The sequence below is a fragment of the Lactuca saligna genome, chromosome 6 (genome assembly GCF_052625555.1).
Source record: "Lactuca saligna cultivar CGN05327 chromosome 6, ASM5262555v1, whole genome shotgun sequence".
Classification (NCBI taxonomy): domain Eukaryota; kingdom Viridiplantae; phylum Streptophyta; class Magnoliopsida; order Asterales; family Asteraceae; genus Lactuca; species Lactuca saligna.
This window is the reverse complement of record NC_136422.1, coordinates 4,258,587-4,264,586: the sequence shown is the minus strand read 5'-3', so window position 1 is coordinate 4,264,586 and position 6,000 is coordinate 4,258,587.

The window sequence follows — 6,000 nt, the reverse complement described above, 5'->3', positions numbered from 1 at the left end:
TGTTCCTTAACAATTTTTGTTAGATCTAGATGCAATGATAGAAATTAAGCTAAAATAGGTTTACTTTGTGCTCTGTAAGACTTGGGAATGGCTCGAGAAGTTTTTATATATGTTAGGAGTCTGCTCTTTAGGTTAAACTAGACTATATGTTGCCTTTTTGTTTTTGCACTTCTTGTGGAACCACATCTGCTTACTCTCTATTTTGATGCAAGAGTTTTATAGCTTAAACTAATTGATCGTTAACTACTTTTAGAAAAAATGTTAGCATTGCAGATGGTTTTAATTTTTTTATGTTTTTTGTAAGAATATGCATTGTCTAATATGAAAGAATATGTGTTGTCTAATAAGATATTGATGCCCTAGCCATGTTGAAATTGTGTTGTATGTCGTTCAGAAAAAGTACACTAAATGTTGGATACAGGATAATCACAGATTTTATGGTACATTTTGATATTTCACAAGTTTTTGTTTTTGTTAAGAATATGCGTGGGCGACTTTCTAAAGGCCGCCTTCTTGCCATTTGTTGATAGGCTTTATCATTAGTTATATTTTTATCCTCTATGTCACTACAATTCTAATGATATTTAGACGCTTAACGGCATATATATATATATATATATATATATATATATATATATATATATATATATATATATATATATATATATATATATATATATATATATATATATATATATATACTTCTTGGCGCCTCCAAGATGTTTTGAATGGAGAATCAATGAATTATGTATACCATTATCATACTAAGTAATTTAAAAAATGAAATTGCTTATTGTCAATAAGAAAGAAACACAATAATAAAAAAAGGAAACACTTTTTTTACACGTGGATGTGTATCCGTTTAGGCAATTGGGAACATAATAACAAGAATCGTAAGGTATCAAATATATGTTTGTCTTAATAATTCTTTTCCATATAACTTTTCCATATATATATATATATATATATATATATATATATATATATATATATATATATATATATATATATATATATATATATATATATATATATATATTAGGTTATTTTGTTTCTAGTAAGTTTTGTGTGTCTTAATGTACAGATCTGGACCATCGGATGGAATATAATCAAAGGTCATGGTCTGATGGTCTATGATAGTACAATAGGGTAGCATGTATCTTTAGCAGAAGGGTATTTTGGTCAATTAACCTATTTTAAAAAAGGAAATTTTCAGATTTTAAGGGATCATTAATTCCCTTATTTTTAAAAAATCTGAATTTTTTAAATTAATTCTAATTAAATTTTAATTTTACTTTTAATAATAACCGATTTTATTCTGTCAGAATGACAAAAAGTCAACAATAAAGTAGTCAATATATTTGCGGTTTTATTCTTGCAGAATATTGTTTCATTCAAAATACTTTTTATATTAAACATGATTAAGAATCATACAACATATTATCAAGAATAACATTTTCTAAAGAATACATATTTTATTCTTTAAGAATCACTATTTACATTCATCCGTAAACAAAAAGACTAAGCAATTATTACAATCATTCTCAAAAAATTATGACCAATAATGGTTTAAGGATTACATTTATTCTTAAAGATTAAAACTAAAAATAGTTTAAAAATAAAAATATATATATAAAATAAAAAAATTAAAAAAAAATTAAAAATAAAAAAAAAACATCAAACTCTAACAAAAACACTAATCTATTCTGGAAGAATAGATTCTGACAGAATACAAACATCGTTCTCTATGTTTTCTTCATATTCCACATTAATGACAACCTCTTCAAAACATAAATTCACAAGGAAAACATAATCAACTTTCAAATATTAAAAATTCTAGTGCACTAAATAGAATAAAACAATAAATTCTAATAAAATGTGATATACATTCAAATACAATATAACTATAATTTCTACAAACCAACATTAACAATCATCCTTAAACTTGCAATGTATATTATTATGAAAGAATGTAATGTTTCATTATTTAGGATGTCATTCTATTAGAATCGAGACGAATAACGAGAATAGAAAACAATTTTATTCTCACAGAATACATTACATAATGAACTTAAATCTTAGTCTTTTCTTCTATATGCATAAACATTCTGAAAAAATTTATAGGTCAACAAAATGATTTTAATGAGTGTTTTAGTGGCTTTACCTGTCTAGTACGACCTCCTTCACTCTTTCATTATAATGATGATGTGGTAATGCCCTCATATAATTGATTGTCACCAACAACCCTTGACTTGACTCTACAACAAAATCAATCAAATAAAAACTCAAACTCTGTCACATATGATAGCTTGAGAACTAATTTGAATGAAAACCCATAACTTGAGCTACATTAAATAAATTATGAAGAAATAAACAAAGAAAGATAATAGGTAGGAAATGTCAAGTTGGGAAAGGTTTTCCCCTGCACACCACATTCACCTTTCTAGTTTCCATCATGTGGATAGATCTTAAGTTAATAGTTGAAACTGGATTCATTGTCATCAGGTTTAACCCAGTATTTTTTGTTAAGCATTTCATCGAACATGTGGTGGACCAACAAAAGCTCCTACCTAGCCACATCAAGATCTCAAATCCCATACATCTTATAGAATCGATAGATGAACAGCTTCTAATTCCTTCAATTTCTTCAAATTAAAGCTGTTACGAGAAACAATATAAGGGGAAAATTGCAAAATAAAATAAAATAAAATAAAATAAAAATAAAAATAAAAATAAAAGGAGATGAAATTGAGTTATTGATGAAGACTGGGAAACATCCGTAAAACCATAAAAACCAAATGAAATGGCGTTGGAAAAGAGAGAGTGACTTACCTTTAGATAGCTAATTGAGGCGGTTGAAGCAAACCCGTCTTTGAAGTCTTCTAAAAATGTCATCCACATTCACTCTTATTGGAGGACAGGAAGAGTTGAGCGATGTATACCAGGCGGGAAACGAAGGTGAAGGGTAGACATCAGCAACAGCTTAAGCAAAGGTTACAGCCTCCTCATTTTGATTTCATCCTCCCTGTAGATGAAAAATAAAGAACCGTGCGAAATATAAAAGAGGATAGAGAGAGACTGGGTTAAATGTATTTACTTTATTTCCTTAATTGCAAGATTTCAATTAAATGATTTCCTTAATTAAAAGTACAAAATGTCCAAAATACCCTTTATTGATTAATTTAATTATTTATTATTTCTTGAATTATCATTGGTACATTTAGGCACATAATAATTGTTAGAAACATTTGAACCTAACTATATATATATATATATATATATATATATATATATATATATATATATATATATATATATATATATATATATATATATATATGCTTAGATTATTCCATTCTAACTAATTACTGTGCGGATATTGTATGCTATGAGTATTACTAACAGAATAATAATAATAATAATAATAATAATAATAATAATAATAATAATAATAATAATAATAATAATAATAATAATAATAATAAGAGTTTTGTTTGTAGAAAAGTCCTAATATTTTTGTTTACAGGAAAATCCTAATATTTTTGCTTACAGAAAAGTCTCAATATTTTAAGTCAATTTATAAAATAGTTCCAAATTAATTTGGTACCGGTTTCAACCGGTCAAAAAGTGTCAAACTGCAAATTTTTACCGGTTTTCAGGACTTTTTCGTTTAAAAAAAATCTTAGGAATAAAGTGTAACTTTTCAGTAAATATTGGGACTTTTCTGAAGGTTTTCATGTATATATATATATATATATATATATATATATATATATATATATATATATATATATATATATATATTGTATGTATATATATATATATATATATATATAACAACAACAACAACAACAACAACAATAATAATAATAATAATAATAATAATAATAATAATAATAATAAGAGTTTTGTATGTAGAAAAGTCCTAATATTTTTGTTTACAGAAAAGTCTCAATATTTTGAGTTAATTTACGGAATGGTTCCAAATCAATTTGGTACCGGTTTCAACCGGTCAAAAAGTGTCAAATTGCAAATTTTTACCGGTTTTCATGACTTTTTCGTTTAAAAAAAAATCTTGGGAATAAAGTGTAAATTTTCAGTAAATATTGGGATTTTTCTGAAGATTTTCATATATATATATATATATATATATATATATATATATATATATATATATATATATATATATATATATATATATATATATATATATATATATATATATATATATATATAGAGAGAGAGAGAGAGAAAATTGCAAAAATGGTCCCTGTGTTTGTCAAATTTATGTACTTTTGGTCCAAAACGAAATGTTGGTGCACCATTGGTTCAAAATTGGATCTTTTTATTGGTTTTGGTCCCTATCAACTTAAAAAGACCATTATACCCCTTAGATTTGTTTTTTCTATTATTTTATTATTTATGTTTAATATTTTTAGTTAATTAAAACTAAAAAATACCCACCACCAACCCATCATCTCTCTCTCTCTCTCTCTCTCTCTCTCTCTCTCTATATATATATATATATATATATATATATATATATATAACGCCCGTAGATCCGGGCTAGTCAATTAGAGATGTTAAGCATCAAAAATGACTTTTTGATGGAAGCTTATTTTGAAGGAAAAATCTTAAATTAAGTGATAGTATATGTTACAAGGTTTCCGTACATATAAAGAACGTCGAAATCCGAGTTATAACGAAGAAGTTATGACCTGTCGAAGTTTCGCGACAGAACCGGCAACGCTGAATGACGTAAAAAGTGAAATTTACGTTAGAGCGATAGTTAGCCTTAGTGATCTAAACGAGAATCGAAGATCTCGTTGTTAGTATCGAAGCAATAAAAAGTTAGGCGAGAACGGACGTCAAACGAAGAAGTTATGAAATTATAACAAAATTTTTTGTCCCGGCCTATTAAAAATAAATAATAAAAATAAAATTAAAATTAGCTGACGGAGTCTAAACGGAAGTTGTAGAGCGTAGTCTCACCTTCGCGTGGATATAAAGAACGTCGAAAACGGAGTTCGTATGAGGAAGATATGAATTTTTGAAGTTTCTTAAATAATTAATAATTAAATTTAATTATTAAACCTCGGTATTATCCGGAGGCAAGTCACCGGATTCATCCGGAGTACGCCCCGCGTACAGCGAAGGATGTCGACACTCGCACTCGAGGACTTCGGATGACGCATGCGCTTACGAACTCGGAGCAGTACGTCCCGCGTAATTGAGGCTTCCAGCCTCCTATAAATAGGATGCGAGGGCAGCCGGCTCTTTTGCTATTTTTCTCTCCTCTCTCTCCCTTTTTGCATCGTTTTGCATGCCAGAAGTACCCCGAAGCCCCGGTAATATTCCCGAGTCCCGAAGCAAGTCCCGAGATCCCGAAGATCCCGAGAAGTGCGGTTTCCGAGCCGAAGCTCTGTCCGCGAGAAGTTCGATTTTTGTAGAGATCTTCCAGATCTACTGAGGATTAATACTTTTTCAAGTCGTAGTGTTGTCCGATCATCTTCTGATCAAGTGAGTATATACTACCTTTCATAAACACGATAATAATACAAGTATGATTTGAGTGTACTAAGTATATTGTTGTTTATATGTGTGAGTGTGTGGTTACTTTCTTCTAACACATAATTATGAAGTATTTTATACGAAATACGTGTTATGTGTATATTTTGTGTTATATATGTGAATGTACATTCACTTTCTTCTATCTCATAGATACGATTTATTCTGTATGAAATACGTGTTATGTGTACATGTCTCATTTGTTGTTTTGGAATATGTATTGAATGAGAATGCTATACAGGTTTTAAACTATGTATAACAATATATATATATATATATATATATATATATATATATATCTACTAATATGTCGGGTAGAGCATGGGTAGATAGTTGTGTGATAAACATATGAGAGGCCTCGATGTCATTGTAATCCAGTCATCTGGCGGAATTTAGATGACGACCACGGACTTTTCTAGACAGTCCAGTGGA